A 20,355-nucleotide genomic window follows, 5' to 3' on the forward strand; every position below is an offset into this window, starting at 1 on the left:
CGCGACGACCCCGCATATCCCTGGCAGCCATTACAAAACCCAGTGTGGGTCGGTTCCTCAGCTCTGGCGCAGAAGGCACTGCACTGTATTGAACACGCGGGCGGCCGGGCCGCGCGGCGCGCAGGGACGTGGCGCTGTTCAGGCGGGCTCCATCAAGCTTGGGAAATGCCAAATGCTGGATTTTCGTGAATGAGTTCCGTAAATATGATGAAAAATCCAAAGACTAAGCTTTTTAACTAAGCTTTTTGTATAAATCAATGATTCAACTGGCAACTAACGTCCTTGGCTTCTGAAACGATGAGTGAGGCTAAATTGCGGTTGGGCACGGAACGTGGGTGCTAAATACATGTTGATGCTTATTTATGATTATATTATCAAGAAATGAAACAAAATTTACTATTGTTAAAAAAACTTACGGTTCCTAAGACATACCCTAGTGTTCCCCATAACGAGCATTTTCGCTTGTTATTAAAGCCAAATGATTTTGAGGTAGATATTTGGGTTTTATTCATCATTCATGGAAGTTATGATAAATAATCACTCAAAAGAGATAACAGCATTCTAAAATACTTTAAGCTAATGCTATTTATTAGCGAGCAGTCCTTGTCACATTGGGTAATGTTAAATGGACTCGGTCACTACCACTACTAAATCACTGATTCACGAACTGACTATCAAGAACAAGCGCGATTGGTTTGTGACGATTGGTTTGCACGTTTGCACACTTAGTTTTGAATTGTTTGAATAATTTAATTTTTGTTAGCAGCTTTTCTTATTCTAGATGAAGGATGAGTTATCTGTGTCAATGTGTAGGCCTGGGCAAGAGCGTTAAACACATGCAAATTAAAACATTGAGTATTTAGCATTGAGCAATGCGATGGCATTGTAGCTGTAGCTGTGATGGCATTGTAGCGAGCAAGTAGCTGTGACATTGCTACTTATATTGTCCTGCGTAGCAATTCGACGTTTTTGAGATTATCTTTTACCAACGAGTGGTTTAATTTAGGCGCTTTATTTCGTACCGCCACAGCCTTAAAAGTGTTGTGGTGTTATTGAGTTTCCTTTTTTGTCTGTTGGTGTGTTAATGTTTGTATGTTATGCAGTAAGCATTATTACAGTGTCGCAAAAAAATTGTCTAAAACAGAGCTACTCCCAGGCATCGGTAGGATTGTGATTGCAGGATTGCAAAATCCTGATTGCATTCCTTTTTGGTGGATTGCACCTGGATTTGAAATCCATTCCAAAAAACAGGATTTGATTGCGGATTGGATTGCATCATACTTCCAATTTTTGCAATCCAATCCGGATTGTGTTTGATTAGTGCTTTGAAATGGTTTGTTGCGATTGAAAATTATGAGATCGGCTTCATCGGCTCACTGGCGGATCCAGGGTGTCAGCGCGGGGGGGGCATACCAGGTCACGGAGCCAAACCTAGGGTACCCCCAAATCCTGTTTTCTCATCGGATTTAGGCCACTTATTTTTCGTCATAGCCCTGACACGAGTTTTTTTTTCTAAAAAAAAAAAAAAACAGAAATGGTAGGACACCTGACCCCCATTGGCAGATCCAGGAGGAGGAGGCTTTTGGGACAAACACCCGGGCAGCGCCAGAAATCGACGAAAATTGGTGGGGCCGGTGGGGCCCTCAGAATGACTGGTGTAGGTAAAGAGCCGACCCAGGGTCGCCGGTGTGGAACCTTAAGAGGTACTGGCGTGGGACCATCAAAGGTATCGGTGTGGGTTCCCCAGAGGCAGTGGTGTGGGGCCCTCAGAGGCACTGGTGCAGGAACCACAAAGGAGCCGGTGTGGGCCCTCTAAGGTGCTGGTGTGAGGCCCTCACATGGACGCCGTTGTGGTGCCTCAGACACTGGTGTGGCGCTAAGCCCACACCATTCACAGATGGCTGTGTGTGGGGCCCTTGGAGTGGTTGGTGCGAAATGCGAATGCTTAATAACCCAGTAGGACCTCTCAGAGACCGACAAAGGGCCCTCAGAGGCCGGTAACGGGCCGTATGATGCCAACAATGGGCCTTCACAGGCCGGCAAGTGAGGGCCGGCAGTATCTTCAGGAGCCCTGTGGAGTCCTTAGAGATCGGCATGGTACTCTCAGACGCCGGTGGGGCCCTCAGAGTCACCGGTGTTACCGGTGGCTGACTGCCAGAGGCATTGGTGTGGGGCCCCAGAGGCGCCAGTGTGGGACCCTCAGAGTCGCCTATGTGGGACCTCAGGAGACACTGGTGTGTCAGAGGTGGCGGTGTAGGGCCCTCAGACGTGTCTGTGTGGTGCCCTCTCAGTCGCCGGTGAAGACTTTCAAAGGCATCGTTGTGGGAGTCCTCACTCCTCAGAGACACATGCATGGGGGCAAGGGGTCTTCAAGAGACCAGCAAGGGCCAGCAGAGGCCTTCAGGAGCCCTGTGGGATCCAGGAGACCGGCGTGGTACTCTCAGGCGTGGGAGCCCTCAGAGTCACCAGTGTGGGGCCCACAGAGTTGCAGGTAGGTAGCCGTCAGATGCGCCTGTGTAAGACCTTCAGAGGCGCCAGTGTGGGGCCCTCAGAGCGGCCGCCGATGTAGGGCCTTAAGAAATATTGGTGTTAGTCCCTCAGATTGGCGGTGTTGGGCCCTCAAAGGCGCCAGTGTGAGACTCTCACAGGCGCCGTTATGGGCCCTCAGAGGCACTGGTGTGGAGCCGTTCCATGCGGGTATGGGTCAGGACCCTAATTAAAGCTGAGCTGACGCTTAATGGGTCAGCAAGGTCACTCAGAGGTCAGCACAGGGCCCTCAGAAGCCGGAGTGGGGCCCTTATGGAGATGTGTGATGTGTGGCGACTCAGGAGGCCGTGACTCCGTGAGGTGCTCTCACGAGTCCTGCGGGTCTTATCTCAGTCGAAATAAGGCATGCTTGGACCCTGAGCGGCCAATTGGCACTGCAGGGCCTCTCGGGCCCATAGGGCACCATGCATCTAATGAGGCGGCACGCGCCCCTTGTGCCCCCCCCCCCCCCCGGTTACGCTGCACTGGCTGCGGCCATACTGATAAAGGTAAATCATATTCTAACCGTCCCTATTCTCAAGCATAGGCGGCGGCCGATACCTGGTTTGCGCAATATGAGTGCCATCGTTAGACAATACGGTCAAAAGTGTTGAAGCGGCATGACTCCCCTGTGGTAAGAACTAAGAAGCAACATACTTACAAAATAAAGCAATGACAACTAAATTGAGGCTACTAAAACGACTCTGATCACAAAAGTAGTTACTAGGAAGGATTTCTAATCCATTTTTATTTAGTTCCTCGTTATAGGCGTAAGAAGTGTAAGTCTGAACGGGGGGGGCATACTTGTACTGAATGCCCTCCCCAGGCTCCTGTCGGGGGGGGCATATGCCCCTAATGCCCCCCCCTGGATCCGCCAGTGCATCGGCTTAATGTATTTTGCTATCAAGGGCTTTACATCAAAACTTGAAATATTTTAAACGCTTTTAATTTAAACGCTCAAAATAATATATGCTGATGAACTACATAGGAAGGGCAAAATTACGTATTTGAGGGCGAGTTTTAAAAACATAAAACACTGGTTGGGTAGAGGTTTAAATGTGGGGGTGTTTGAGGCAAAAAATATTTCCCATAAAATACCTGTGCCTTAGATAGGAATTACTCGCAAGACTAGGTACCTATTAGAAATGGGTGATTTGGGGATGGAGGCACGGCCCTATGCCCCCTCCCTCCCTCAGATCCACTAGCACATAATAATACAACAGGATTGCAAAAAAGGATTGCGGATTTGATCACAATCCAAGTGAAAAAAGGGGATTGCGGGTAGGAATGCAATCCACTTCGGCACTAGGAATGTGGATTGGGAATGCAATCCTTTCAAAAAGGATTTTACCGATGCCTGGCTACTCCTAATTCTTTTAAGGATGCAGCGTTCACAACGCATGACAGAATACATCAACCGTGTACTAATAAACATATTAAAGCGTTTATTTTTCGTCTATTATAAAGAAACTATATTTCAGGTCTATAGTAGCTATAGTTCGTTTTTTCTAAGTTCGACCCTCACTGTAAACATCTTTTTGAACATAGCACGAGAATTGCTAGCTGAATTACTTAGAAAACTGGTTAGCGCACATTGTACTGGAGACATGAATAATATTTTCCAAATAAGTTTTTAACACCGATATAATATACTGTTCTGTTAAACGCCGTGCGATCTATTGATCAGTTCAGCTATAATTTCTGACAAGACGTCTTTTCCTGTGGGGTTGTATGTAAAAGCAAATGCGAGCTAAGAGTCTGGAAAATAAGAGGCAGGAAGAAAAAAATTTGAGTACAATTAATCGCCTGTGAAATCAGTGTGCCCCAGCCAGTTTTCTCAGTAATTCAGCTAGCAATTCTCGTGCTGTGTTCAAAGAGACGATTACAGTGAGGGTCGAACTTAAAAAAACGAACATTTTTATAACTTTTATCTAAGGTCTCATAATGCTTATCAAACATTTGCGTATACTTAACTATAGTCTGGTAAACCTAAGAAAGAACGGAATTAAAGCACCTGAATCACTTTGTATGTATTTTAAGCACTTGAAATGTATCACTTGGAGAAAGTTGCGTGAAAAGTTGTGAGAGAAAATAATAAATATGCTCTCACAATATAAATGCACATGCATCAATGACCGCAGTACTTTAAATCCATTCTTTCTTAGGTTTGCCACAGCCAGACTATAATAACTTCTATTTTATCGATCTTTTTTATAAGGTCTGCTAGGGCATAACCCTTCAGCAAGTTACGTCTAGGTACTATAGTCTGTATTTAACGATGGCATGCTCTATACCTGATTTTTTTCCAGAGAATATAATACTTCACGTTGACCGCGCTATGATATTTTTTTTTCAAATAAAAAGAAAGCATCGCCTCATCCGATGACTTCTAGAATTTCACTTTTTGCCTTACGCGGTCTAAAATTTTTGACGAGCTTTCGGATCATATTCGAGTTTTTAAGCTCAAGGAACAATTCGATCTATATTATGATTTATAAGATGTCCGTGCGTGCTCACCTCCGTCAGACTTATGTGTCTTATTGCGCCTGAAAGGCGCCGCGTATCGACGTGAAATTTGGCATGCCGAATCTGTGGGCGTGGGGGACCTCTGTATTAAAATTTGGGGGTGATCGGCCCAGGGGTTCGCCGTCAGCACGCGCTCGCGTGCGCCATAGGTTTAACACAGAAAACGGTCAAATCGACGATCGGGCGAAAACCGGCCTGCGGCGCCTGCTTCCCGGCTGTATAAATCGGCAACGGAGGGTCGCAGCGACACGGGGTTGTCACCACTGGATAGAGGAGAGATGGAACTAGCGTATCGATATGGTTTCATAGCATAGCACGCGCCACGTGCAAGACAGCATCCCTGGTTGGGAAAAACTGACCGATTTCGTGCATTGTGACGGGAAAATCGATGCCGCTGGAAAACGACTTGACGGAATGAAATCGGTGTGGTGCCATTTTGTAGGCAAACGTACGTGTAATCAGAGGATGGCAGATAAAAAGTGATGATCCGTACCATTTCCTTAATAATGAAAAAATAATTTTCAAATTGAATTCGTGCGGAGCGCGATGTCCTTTACAACATCAAAACGTATTGAAAACGTTGATCGCTGGCTATGAAACCTGCATATTCGGAAAGAGCATTCTTTTCTGACCGATATCCACCCAAAACATTATCGAAAAGTCAATAAACTTTCGTGAAAATGACTCAAGCATGCGACCGTGTTTTGTTAACGTTACACGTATTTTCCGACGAAATCGGGTCGGTGGCTTCGGCAGGCAGGCCATTGAACCTTTGACAACAAACGGTAGCGGAAGGCACCTCTCGCCAGGGGAATTCGCCAGTAAATAAAATAAATTTATTCTTGCAATAACTCAGCCGCTACTGGGCCGATTGTGCTGAATTTTGGGACTGTTAACGGGCACATATCGAACGACACATTACCATATGTAGGGTGCTAAATGCTAATGCACGTGCACACCTGGAAAGGAGCAGTTTCCTATCTCAAGAACGGCTGGACCAATTTCTCTCAAACTTGGTACACACTACAGAACCCGTAAAATCAATTAAATACCATACAGTTATCGCGCAAACATGGCCATCTAGTTTTAATAAAACTAAATGCTCCACAATAAATCTAGCGACGCAAAAAGAGCAATAGGGTGTTGAATGTAATATTCCGCGATTAACTTCCGTTTTTCGTCATCAGGCAAACCTATTGAACAAAAAAAAAACATTCAAGAAAGCTTCAAAATAAGTGATACACCTACAGAATGCAATTTCCTTCAAACGAAATATTCTTAGATTCATTAAAGTTTAACCTTATGATTGAAGATGAAACTCCGGCAATATTTGAATTTTGAATATGCTCTTGATCAGACGTGTGCATGGATCCGAAAGATGGATCTGGGATATGATCCAGGGATCTTGATCTTAGATCCCATTAAATCGTGTATCCAGCTTTCTTATTCGTAGAAAGATCCACTGGGATCATAAACCTAGGTATTTGTTGTTTAGAGATCCAGTGAGCTCATCGATCCTTCATTTTTTTTTTTTTTGACGACACCGAAATCCTCGAGGAGCACTTCTCACAAAGTTCTGTTTCAGGGATCTTTTAGGGATCCACTGAGATCATAGTCATAGATCCATTACTCGGATACATGCATAATTTATGTCAGAATCCTTGACCAAATGAAAACAAGAAAGGCTAAAGAAATTGCAACGTGACTAGATACACAAAGGATAGAACCAACCAAAGACGGACAGATCCTGGGCACAGATGTTCCAAAGGTGGCCGGTCCTCAGGGCAGCGCGGCGCCGAGGAGGGCGTCCGTTAGCGCGGGCGCCTTCTTGGGCCGGCCGAGCGGCGCCACGTCAGCGGCCGCCATGGCGCCGCGTGGCGTGACCGCGCTGGCGGCGCCGTGTTTTTGGTACCAAGTTCAGCCGCCGCCGGGCGGGACGCGGCACGGAATGTCGGGAGACGCGGTCGGCCGCCGCGGGCACAGTGACGTCACGCCGCGCCGGCCTATTGATCGGCTGCAGCGCGGCGGCGCCGGCCGGGCCCCGCGCGCTGCCGGGGCCCGGGACGCCGCGGGGCCCCGACGCGGTCGGGGCCCCGCCGACCAGCCGACCAACTGCGCCACGTGCCGGCCGCCGTCGCCGCTCCGACGGTCGAAGGCGGTGTCCGGCGGGACGGGACGACCGAGCCGCTGCCGGCAGTTTTTCCAGCTCCGCAGTCGCCAGTCGGGAGATTACCCACTACCCAGCAGCCACCTATTCCGCTCAGCAGCCGGTTGCATCAGAACCTGAGTCGAACGAGCGGCGTCGCTTCGGTTTCCGTCTAATTTGATAAATTACTGGAAAATGAAGCTTATCCGCTGTTTTTGTTCTGCGGTCTTTATTTTGCATCGCTTTTTCTTCTTTATACTTTCTTCATTTGCAACGACTAGTTTAAATCAAAGGTAAATTGCTTATGGTAAATTGTATAACTATACAAGACAATCATTGTTTGTGATTCTGAGGCGCACAGACTAAGCAGAGCAACAATGACCAACAAGACAGTTCGTGTCTGGTGAGCAGTTAAAATGATTTTCATTCACAAATCTATGTAGGTATAGGTATATGGCAAGATAAAGTGAACGTGACGTGCCACGTGGAATTTGGGAAAGAAAAACGTTTCATGGTAGACGAAATCGCAAGTATGCAAAAGATAAAATACAGTGAGGTAAGTACCTACAAGTGCATTATCCCGCACCGTAGACAGTGCTTACTATTGCTTCACGTGCAAAGAAAGAAAATTATCAGATGTCGTTTAACTGATTTGTTAAACAGACGATTCACAAACTGTTAAACGTCTAGTAGACATTTCGTCTACTCTGAATTATGTTATATTATTTATATAAAATGTATTTTTTACCTTTAAGCGCCCGAAACATATCGGCGGTACGGGATAAAATTATTAAACCGCTCGTAGGTAGAAAAATCTTTTAAACGTCTTTGTTCTACCTACTCGCGGATATTACCTACCTACCACTGCTTATCCTAATTCACAACGATGATATACAACCGAAAAAGGTAAATCATTTTTAGAAGTATACAATTACATAAAAGACATAGTTTTTTTTTGCGATGACATAAACCTAAAAATGTAATAAAATTCTGGAGACGAACGATACAACATTAATTGGCAGTCGTGCCACATGGCGTCGGTGAAACGCTAATTAATAATTTCCCTAGGCCTATTTGCCTAATCATTAAGTATCACCAACGGGATGGTACCTAAATCGCAAAAGTAAGGCAAGTGTTAAACATAGAAAAATCGCCGGCTGCAGTTACGTTAAGCGTACTGCATATATGTATTTTCATTTTTGAAAATTGTGTTTGCCTGACGTTATCGAAACGTCAGCTTGTCCAAAAGATTCGAAACAATTAATAAAAAAGTTGGACTGAATATGCTCAGGATTCACGTTTCTTACATGCTTTTGGTGTTTGGGAGCAAAAATAAATGCACGTTATGCTTAATTGCTTCAGTCAAGGCCAGGTTTTTGAAAGAAGCTGTGTCAAAACCAAAATTTTCAGGAGGTCGAGATAGCCATTCAATGAACTTACAATATCATTTACAAACTATTTGCTAGGATTGCCTTGTTTCCATTAAGACTTAAGATTTTAGAAGCTCCAATGTTTTGGAGTTTTTAGACCAAAAATTGCGTGAATTGACGTCAATAAAACGGCATAAGGTAAAAACAACTTATAAACGGATTGTGTTACAATTTTCAGAGAATAAGTGCAATTGATGCATAAAAGGGTACTCAAAGTTTCATGCAGCAAGCATAGGAAAGCACAGCTTTTCTAATTCAAGAAGATATTGCAGAAATACGAGAGGCGCCAAATTTGCCGCCCCCAACGGGGCACGGGCTAACAAAATTCCCGCGTAGACAGTTTAAGTTACCTTGTTGGTCATTGAAAACTATCAACTATTAAATGAACTAAATTAAACATCCTTCCTCAATCGGTGTCATGCCAGCTGGCGCTTTTAGACCTATGATCAAGCCACTACCTTCAAATTGGACAACAAAACAGACTATAATGTCGGGAAAGGTTTACTTTACCTACGACATTAATGCCATCATGTCTCGTCTCACCACCTGGATCGGGCCTGATAATGAGTCTCGTGTCGATAAGACGGTGTGCCGTCAGCCCAGGCTGTCCCCGCCGGCGGCCGAGCCCGCGGGCGGCCGGCGAGAACTGGTCCCACCTGTTCGCCGCCCGGGTGGAAAGCCCCGCGCCGCAGCCCAGGCGGTTTTTGTGGCGCGCCAAGACCAGTCCCTGGTCCGAGTGCCGCCGCACATGGCTCGGTGCCCGGCCCCGGGGTGCAGGTTCTGACAGACAGACATGCAGCCGGCTAATCGATAGCTAACGATGCCGGCCGTCTGAGCAGGGGATGCAGCGGCGCCGCAGCTGCTCACTGATCGCTCCGATAGCCGGGCCGGCGCCGCGCCTCCGTCGCTGCCCCGAGCTGCAGGAATGCACCACTCACGGCATTACGGCGAAACTGGCCCAGTCCCATGCACAACAGAGCGCACGCAACCGACCATAAATATGCGGCGGCCTCTGTGGCGTGGCAGCTAGTTCCATGGACATTGGACATGCTAAAAACCAGCTCCGATCTTGCGGACTCGTAGGTTTTCCAGCGCATCGTTCGTTGCAGGTGTATTTATGGCTATTCCTGCACTGCCAGGTGCAGTGAAAGAATTCAACCCAGAATATCCAAAAGTATCGTGTGTTGCGATACAAACACAGTGGCGCAGGAATTTCTTCCAGACTAGGGGGGGGGGGGGCTGAGCCATAATAGAGATCAACCTAGGGTACCCCCAAATCTAGTTTTCTCACCGGTTTTAGGCCACTTATTTTTCAGACCTTGGCCTTTTCAACAAAAAAAAAACGAAAATATTTGCAAAAAAAGTGAGGTATTCCGTCTCAGCTTATTCCGATTTCGATTCCTCCAGCTGGGGGGGGGGGGGGGCTCAAATACATTACGAGCCTCCCCCCCAGCCGAAAAGCTGGAGGGACTCAGCCCCCGCTAGCCCCCCCCCCCCCCGGTGCCCGCGCCACTGTACAAACGACGACAAAACAGATGGCTAAAGAGGCTCAAGAGGTGTCCATCCTCATGTCCTCACGCGAACTTGTGAGCCTTCTATAAATATCGAACGTCGTAAAGGACTTTGGTATAAATAAAAATCAACTGTAGTCGTTATCAGTGGGCACTAGACACGTTTCAATTTCCCAGCAACCTACATTGACATACTTTTGGTAAACAACAAATCGAGCATTATTTACGCGATTTATATGAAAAACGGCAATGCCTGACAAAGTGACGATCAATCCAAAATTTTCAAAAAATAAAAAATGCTGAATCCTTAAAACGAAAGTCAATTGCTTTTATTCCGCAACTTATTAATTTACTCTTATCTTTAATCTTAATACAAAAAGGCAATTAATTAACATATTTAGAACAAATTTTATTACATATGTAGAGCTCAAACGATCAGCGATATAAAATAAAAAACGCATGGCGCAAATGTTCTTTCTTCCCAAGATACCTAGGTACCCATCAACACATTCATTCATTTGCACATTGATGCTTTAAACATAATGTTTATAAAAAAATCAACATGTCAAATTTAGCAGATAACAGAGTAATTAGCAAATAACAAAAGACTTTTAATGACTGACTAGAGATTGGCTGTGTAACTCGACTTGCTGCAGCTGCTCTTAGCTCTCCGTGCCAGTCTGGCAACGTGTCGGGACGTCTTATATGCGAGAGTCATCCAATAATATCGCTTCTATTAAATGTCAAGGGCGGCCTCCACTACCCATATGCACTTTGAAGTGACGACCACGCAGCATGGTGGGCCATCATATGTCACATGAACGATCCAACATTCCGAGAAGTCTTAGGCAACATATGACAATCGTACCGAGCGCCACAGGAGCCAACTCATGGCAGTCGGAGCCCCGAAACTCGCGCTTTTGCGGCAGATAGCACGCTTCAGAGCGGCCTGGTCTGGGCGGGGCCCGCGTGTTGCCCGCGCGGATGGCTCGTCAGATCCCCAGTGAAACCGTTCTGAGCCTTGGTTCTGCCCGCGGGGCGGGGCGGGGCGGGGCGTCCGCGGTGGCCACGCCTCCCGCCCGCGGCGCCCTCGGAGAAATTGGACCGCTGCCAGCGGACACGTGTGCTGTTAGCGAGTTGGTCGTCGGCCGGCCGGCGGCCCCCGGCGGGTGAGGGCGGGGCGGCGGGTAACGGGCGTAACGGGAGTGTGACCCGACCACGGCAAGGTCAGAGAGGCCGGTCATGATCCGCCACAGAAGCCCCAGTACCGCCCTCACCCCAACAGAGTGGCCACTTGGGCCTCAAGGCTGCGGTCGATTGTCCAATTTCGCACGCCCTTGGAAGAACTAATTTGTCCGTAATCACGTACGGTGAACACTGAGCACGACCAACAAAGAAAAGTTGCCAGGCAACTGACAAAGGTCGCGATTATGCTGTGGAAGACAGCGATGTTCGGCGGATATGAGCACTCAGCCTATATAGTAATTGTGTTGATAATCTGTTTTGACCTCGTCGATAGCAATGGCTGGAGGCGCATAATCAATGCACTTGGACTACTAGAGCAGACTCTGAGCGGAATCAGAAGCGTCCATGACATGTTGTTGGAACCGAATGCCGGTTGAGCGATGTGACAGCATTGCCACGAAGGAGACGAGAACTCATGGTAACTTAATATTGAACTCACCCGATAGACGATATTGAATATAATTGCCAGGCTATAGACATGAGAACAATTACCTATTTTCTTGATAGTATTTAGCTTGCAAATATAGCTGATAATCTCGACGTTTAAAGCGTTAGGCGCGTTTAAAAGGACTATCCCACCTTTAACATGGGGTTTGAGTTGAGATAGCCAAGTTTGCGGCGAGGTTCAGAAACCACTATCTATCTAGGTTGCAACCCCCGCGGCCTCTTGGTGTTGAAGAAATTCGTTCCCTTCATTTGAAAATGGGCCTTGCGCAAGGCCCTATCTTCAACATGGAGCGACCGTTAGTGTGACGTCACCTCGTTTAGTCATTCTGATTTAAATGGGTTTGTTCGTTGAAAAATCGCTTAAAACTTGGTCTGAACTTTGTTGTGGTGCCTACAGAGTAAAAAGAATCAGCTTTATGACAGTAATGTGGCCTGGGGAAGGAGGTAATTTTGGGCTGTGACGTCACACATTTGAAAGTTTGTGTTTGGAATATGGGAAGCCTAAGATGTTTAATGAAAAATAAATGCCAGAACCGTGTTCCTGGTCATCCAATCTATAAAGTCGGGCACAATTTAACTGGTTTTAACAACATTTTAGAAGGTGGGATAGTCCCTTTAAAGCCGACGTTTACTCTACGCAGTGAGATAATCGCATCTATCGCAAACTTTACTGCATACCTTTATAGTGAAAATTTGTATTTTTAACGTTTAGCGGGAAAGACAAACACATAGGTATGCCTATTTCCAGTGCATTTCAGTGAAAAGAAATTTCTATCCACTTCCGTAACAAGTTCTCCCATGCATCCATGTATCCTCATAGAGATCGTTGCATCTTTAAAAATGAGCATTGACCGTATGGTCATAATATCGGAGAAACTAATCGAAATTTGATCTTGATTCCACCGAAGAAGAATCAGGCTCAAAAACTTCTTTTGGACATTTCGATTTTTTTCTCTGATAAAGAAAAGGTAAATTCTAGCATTTTTTATTGGTAATCATCATGCTCAAAAAATGTTACATCATTACAATCGCTGCAGCTTGACTTATTTGTCCGATTAGAGCCTATACTGCGATGCTTGCAAATCGCAGGAACAGATGAACTTGGATTTCATCATTCCTAGATCATTACTCAAGACCCCCAATGATGCCTCTATCTCCTGTAGGTACTATCTATATCCCGTAAGCGTCCTAGTAATCCAAGAAGATGCCCCTCCCCCGGTGCGAGGGGTGGCATTCACCGATAGCGGGGCTGACTGGGCAGACGGTTTCGAAATCGCTCTGAAGAGGCACACCGTCCTATACCCACCCATGCTGACATCGCTCTGCGCAGAGAACGCTGATAGGGATGCCTATTACCTACTGAAGTGCCGTTATGGTGGCTTCGCACTCGACGTGAGACACAAACACTCGCGGCTCGAGACTGTTGTTTTGAAGCTTACACATCGTTATGTCGTAAAATCATTCAAATTTTGCGCATGTAGGTATGTGTTCTAATCTGGATCGGAATGATGCAGGTGCGGGGGACAAAGAGGTCCGGTGACATCAAAAGAACTGCGTTTACACTTTACATATAGCGCAGATACCCCGTCTCGTCGTCCCGCTGCAGCTTTGTGACATCAGATATCAGTCATCATGTTCAGCTGCCAGCTGGACTCCCATCGATCGTCGGTCGTCGATCGTCCACAAAAAGATGGCGGCCCTCCTCTCGTCCTGCAATATGACCGCGTGGCAGACGGACCAACGGCCAACTTTCAGCTTTAGAACCAGCTGGGTCTACCGTTTAAACCAACAGCTAACCAGTTGTATATACTTTGGCCAGCGTATCTATCTGGGCCCAGCAAACCCAGCCAGAGACTCTAACCGACAGTGGACAGCGTCGGGTCTAACTATATATCTGGACAGTACGTGGACAGTGTCGGCTCTGTTGCACAGTGCGTAGACAGTGCGTGGACAGTGTCGGGTCTACAGTTGGACAGTGAACCACTCTATAGCTCCGACCGCCGACAGTGCGAGCGGCCGACGGGCGAAGATGGCTGCTGCCATGCGCGACCAGCGCGCGGCGGCGACCAGTCGCTCAAAATGGCTGGTCGGACCGGCCCTGAATGGGCGCCGACAGAGCCGGGCTTCGACTGACCACTGGGCGTGGCTGCAGCGTCAAACGAGCTCAGTTGGAAAGGGACATTGTCCCGGCGCAGTCGGCCGCCGCCCCCAGCCCAGCGGAGTGCATGGTCAGATGATACAAAGGTCCTGTGGCAGAGTTCATAAAAAGCAATTGTATTAGATGGTAGGCAGCGGACGACAGTCTTCTATGCAAAGTGTGGTGCTGTAGAACTGTTATTTCATGATCAAAATTGGCAGCTGAGGTATAGGATGCGTCTTATTGGATATGTAAACATTATTGGCTGCAAAATGTAAAGGTCAGCCGACGTTATAAATATCAGCTGCAGGTATCGGTTCCGGCCACACAAGTGCCTATATAGGCGTCCTCTCGATCAATCCCAGTCCTAGCCCAGCACGGAGTAACACCGCATGTGGCGCAAACAAACTCGGGCATTATGTGCCCGAGTGCAGTTTTTTTAGAGCTGTTTTACTGCGCACAATGACCTTTGGACTAGCAGCTCGGCTCAAATAGTTACCTCTAAGAAATACAATACAGGTAGCGTACTCTAATCGCGTTGCTATAATTGCTGAGCTGCCCATATCGAGTGGCACGTTTCCGCCAGTTTTTCATCTGGCGCCGGCAGCCGTGCCGTTCGGCCTCGGCGGCGCACGGGCTGCCGTCGCCGCTGCTGCCGGCGTCCAATCAATACGACGTCTCGGCGGAGTCCGGAGCGCGCCCGCAGGCTCCTCCCACGGCGGCCGACGGCCTCCTCCCTCTCTCCCTCCCTCCCTCTCTCCCTTCCTCCGGTCTACCCACTCCCACTGCCCGCTAGTGCTCCTCCCGGCTCCCACCCCGCTCACACCATCTCCAGAGAAACAGGGTGCCCCTTCCTCCCTTCACAATTGAAACGCTCCCTTATCCCTTCACAGCAAGGGAGAGCGATAGTCCCTCCCTACCTCGTTTACATTCTCTCCTTACAGAAGGATTGGGTGTCCCGCCTTCCGCCAGGGAAACTAATAGTGTCAGTGGGTGTGGTGGGAAGCTAACAGCAAGTATTGATGAGCTAACAGTGGGTACATATATAATATAAGTATCGGGAGCTACCAGCAGCTCTATATGTCTAGTGAAAGCTGGCGGCGCCATGCGAACACCGTCCTGTGCCGCGGCAGCTCGGAGACGTGCAGGGAAGCTGCAACCAACGCCTGCATTCTATAGAAGACGGCTCTGCTGGGAGACGCCAAGCAATGGCGGCAGCGATGCGTCAGACGGGGCGGAGACGCGTGCCTCATCTGGGGCGTCGTAACGTATGTACCGCTGTCCTCTGGTAGGAGCTGCTGCATCTCGGGGATAGAGGCTGGCCTCCCTTGGGTGAAACGACTCCCCCTCTGGGCGGAGGCAGGAGAAAGAGGACCCATGACATGACCCATGACTAGCTCCCACCACATATCGAACCACCGCCAGTTTGGGCAATCGAGCAATCGGTATAGCAATTATAACATAGCACATTACCTTCTCCAAACTCAATATTCGCCTTATGTTCCGGTTCATGTCGGCATATGAAATGCGAGTGCATGCATATGGATTATGCAGGATTCAGGAACACTACGCAAGTTACTGACGCAAACGAACAGTGGGCGCTGACGCTCGCTTGCTTTGTTCCACCTTTTCTGCTGAACAAGGAGGCAGGAGCTAGATATATTTAGAAACATCCGTAGTAACGAGGGAACAAATGAGCGCGCTGTTACGTTCTCGGACTAGGAAAAGCACAACACACGCAGCGGAGGCGGACGGATAAGAAGCGCTACACGCGCCGAGCAGTCACGTTCCAGCTCCTCGCTCTTCCCTCAGCCTCGTGGCCTTTGCCCAGTCGCCACAGCAAAAACATGGCCGCGGCCCGACTGGTTTATTTGTGTAGTGGCCGGGCCGGGCGGTGCTCGGCTGCAGGCCCGGCGTGGTTCGGGGCGGCCTGGCCCGGCCTGGCCTGGCCTTGGCCCCGGCGGCGGTGAGGAGGTGCGGCCGCCGGCCGGTTCCGGCTGGCGGCTCGGCCGTGAACCCGCCGCTGCGCCGCCGCTCGGTGGAGGCGCGGTGGAGTGAGGAGCGGGGACGGCGCGCGGCCACAGGTGGCCCACAGATGGCCGACGCTGACTCAGCCGGCACCGGGGCGCCGCGCGGACCCACTTTCGCCAAAACGGTCCGCCCTGAACACTCACAGAGCTGCCGCTCAAATGGATTCTCGAAGCCTGCGGCGACGCTTCAACTGCGCAAACCGTCGTTGGAAACAGCCTATACACCAGGGGCGGATCTAGGATTTCGATAGGGTGGGGGCAGTCAAGCACAGGGGCGGCACATTTTTCGCCTACGGGGGGCGGCATTCATAGGGCCTGTTCCAGCCCAGCGGAAAAAACGACCTTGACGGCCGTCACGAGACGCAGCGATTGGTATTCAAAGTTAAGGTCTCATCAGGTCAACTGGTCAGTGGTCACCTCTGAGGTCAGGTCAATTACCTTAAAGTGAGGTTTGGTTTTTGGCAAATAACTTCGCAAAAATTGGACACAGACTGGCCCTGCTGTGTCTTTGGAGGGCAGCAATATGACCCTAGAGATGATATGATTATATAAAACTCCAAGAGGGCGGCGCTGTGACTTCCAGGAGCTTCACTATGACTGCAAAGGGCGGCACAATGACTTCAGAGGGCGGCTTTAGGAATTCAGAGGGATACCTACTACCACCTCAGAGAGTGACACTACTTTAGAGAGCGGCAATACTACTTCAAAATGCAAGCTATGACTTCAGAGGGCGGCGCTATGACTTCAGGGAGCTTTAAGAAGACTGTGAAGGGCGGCACTATGACCTCAGGGGGCGGCACTAAGACTTCAGAGGGCGGTCAAGAGGGCGGCACTACGAGTACAGAGGGCGGCACTACCATTTCTGAGGGCGGCATCACGACTTCCGAGGGTGGCATCACGAATTCCGAGGTTTGACAATTTGAAATAAATATTAAATATAAAATGATCTAGTTCTTTTACTCGGAACACAACGTAAGGCAAAAGAAGCATCGCACAATTATAAAATTTATAGAATAAATCAGCAAATGTAATAATTTGCTGAATTACACGGAATTTCCGCGTCAAGTATTGCCAAAGATGCCGCTGTGCCCCATCCCTCTCGTTTGACGGACGGCCTGTTTTAGGCGACATTCCTGCACCAGCTGCAGGTTCGGTGTCGGGTTACGGACCGCTCCCCTGTGATCCTTGCTACCCCGTTCCCTGGGGAGTAATCCGGGCCCGTCCCCTCCCCGGCCCGCCCTCCTCTCAAGGTCGGCCGTTCGGAGAAATATGCGCGCGGCCCAGAGCCGCTCCGGCATTCCGTTCAGGCCGGTCATGGCGCCGCCGCCCGCGGGGACCGCCGGCCCATCACGGCATCGATTCGCTGCGGCAGAGGGGACGAGGGAGAGAGCGAGAGAGCGTTATCGCCGACACGGTCATAAGAGAGACAGATGGCGCGCCCACCGAAAATAGCCACTACTTGACCCAGACAACCGCACCCGACCGCAAAACGGGCCACGGCACGGAATGGCGAGCGGCTCTGCGCTCTCGGAACTCCCTGTCCCGGGGCTGGGACCAAGATTCCTTTACTACTCGCTGGGACGACCGCCCCCGGGCGCCGCCTGTCCGTCTGTGCTATACCGCGGGGCCGAGGGCGGAAACAGCGCCCGGCGCCGCCGCTGACGGGCAGGCGGCGCCCCTCTGCGCTGTGACGTCACCCAGAGGGCACCGCCGCGCCGGGCCGGGGAGGGGAAGGATGGGGTGGGCGCGGGGGGGCTGGCAGGTGCCCGATTCGAGGCCGGCCCACTGCGCCAAATGGGGGCCACGGCCGCTGGGCAGAGGCGTCGTGGCGGACTTATCACCGGTCGCCAGCCGCCCCCCCCCCCCCGTTCCCCGGGGGAGCGCGGTCGGCCCCCGCGGCACCCGGAAGGCGCGCGTGTTTGTCGCCCGACGAGGCTATTTCTGCCGGAGGAGACGCGCACCGGCCATCAGCGCGAAATACGACCAGCACGGCCGACCACGGGACCCGGCTCCGCGGCGGGTCGCCGCCTGCGGACAGCCGGCCGCGGGGTCGGGCCAAACACAACAGGTCACAGCGCCGACCGACCCCGGCCTCGGAGGGAACTGCGCCTCCGGCCAGTGCCTCGCTAATACCGATCTGGAGATTTTGATCGATGGTGAAACGAGGGGTTGTTTTTCTTTTCTAGTTTCAATGCCAGCAGTGTTGATCTGTCTGAGTGGCAATTTCCAGAACTGCAGACAGTAAATGCGTTCCGGGGATTGTTAACTGCGGCCGGCGCGGTTGAAATATAATTTGGTAACGGTGACTCAGCAGAGCCGGCGCGGGCGACGGAAGCTCAGACTGGCTCGGCTATTCACGGAAATATGCGCGGCGGATGACGAGACGAGCCACACGACTGAGCCCGTCCCTCGGTCTGCGCAGGCCGCATACCGTAACGAGTGCCACCGTTACGGTAGGTCGTCGCCGCTGATAAAAACACAACACCCGTGATAAGAACTAACGCTGGTATCTGATTGCATAAAAAAAAAATCGGCCATGAATGCCTATGCCACGCTGAACGAAATGGTTTCAATTATCACTGATATGATAAGAATTCACTTTACAGATAAGAACTAGAGACGTCAATACAATGCAGAAAAGAAGATATGTATTTTGCGAAAGTAGTGTCAGTGCCCCTGCGAAATGTAAAAAAGCAGGGGGTTGAGCTGGAATACGGTATAGCAGCTCATCCATTTGACTTTTGCTCGATACTTAGGTACATCCCAGGTTTGATGACAGCTGCCAAACAAACACCATTGTGAATTGTCTCGGCCGACGCGCGCAGCGGCTGCAATTTGAATTCCAAAGAGTGGCAAAGACACACCTGTTCTAGGACGGCGTCCCAGGCCGTCCGGGTCACTCGTACCCGTGTGAGTCGTCCTCTCCCGTCGCTAGCAAAGGGCCTCGCAGATAAGTGACCAGCTTCTATAGCGGTCAAAATTGTCCGTCGTCTGCCTTCCCCTTCCCATCAAACAATGGAGATCCGAGCGTTATAGACCAATAGGGGAGCCAGCTGCTGATTCAAGGAAAAAACTGCCGGATCAGCGGTGCTATGAAGAGATTTACAGGCTGAATATGGTATGGTTATCAACAGCTAGCTGCATGATGCCAATAAATGACGGTGCATTATTAAGGTCGCAGAGCATTTGAAAGGCTAGTCAGTCACGCGTTATGAAATCTCGTACAGCCGGTGGGTTGTCCGGATGTCCTTTTTAGATCTTTGAGTAGGTATATCTTATCCCGCGCCCCACTGGGCTATTCAGCCATTCAGCGCCCTGCTGGGGGGGTGGGGGGGGGGGCAGATTCTGCCCCCCTAACTTCCGAACCGGTAGTCGTAGAAAGACGGGGAAAACGGCAATCGAAAGCTCCCAACAAAGCAGATCTTAAGAGCCATTTTTTTTTGCTTTAGTAGGTCAGAGGTCAGGTCAAAGTCAGGTCAAGGGTACAAAATGCAAGTTTCTACAGTATCGGGTTTGCACCGTAGTTGCCGAAGAATGGACTGAGACTGATTGCCCAAAACCTGTTCTTAGGCTACCAAGACAATATTCGTTGCGTACATTATCATGCAAAGGTCAAGATCAAGGTCAGGTCAGGTCACCAAAAACGAAATATAGAAAAGGGCATGTGCGACACTCTTTAATGGGTCATTTTATTCATAGAATTCAATATTCACACTCATTAAGTGATACGGACCACATCTGGATGAATTTCAGGTCGAGGTCAGGTCAAGTGAGGTCAAATTTTGAAGTTGATTGTTAAGACCTAACGGTGTCTATCTGATGCAGTTTTTCACGGCAAATCGAATGGTGCTATTTTTGTTTCCCTACAAGGTCTAGAACTTCCAGAAAATTCATTTTTCAAAAAATATGTGTGTCGTGACGTCATAAAAGTTTGAATAACTCCCACATTTTTGAACCGATTCTTCTAAAAATTGGTATGTAGGTGCACATAGACCACTTCTCTGACATGTATTCCGGTTTTTTCGATACACTCAAAATATTGGATGTTATAAATATTTTCCCAAAAAGTCAGTTTTTTTTAAATTGGGCCAAAATCCAAAATTTTCAAAAAAAACGAGATAGCCATTTGATAGAAAAAGTAGAATCATGTATAACCTTTTTGTTACGTCTTGATTCTTCTAAAAATAAAGATGTTAGCGGCGTTTGAAGTTTTGCCGTTTTTGAGGCGAAAATGGCGGACATGACGTCACTTAAACGTCATTTTCTCAGAAAAATTTCGACGGATTTCGCTCCAATTTTCAGGGAACGTGTTCAATTGATGTATAATAAGGTACTGAAAGTTTGACGTCGCTGGCAT

This window comes from Amphibalanus amphitrite, unplaced genomic scaffold (genome assembly GCF_019059575.1).
Source record: "Amphibalanus amphitrite isolate SeventyFive unplaced genomic scaffold, NRLGWU_Aamphi_draft 000020F_arrow, whole genome shotgun sequence".
Classification (NCBI taxonomy): Eukaryota; Metazoa; Arthropoda; class Thecostraca; order Balanomorpha; family Balanidae; genus Amphibalanus; species Amphibalanus amphitrite.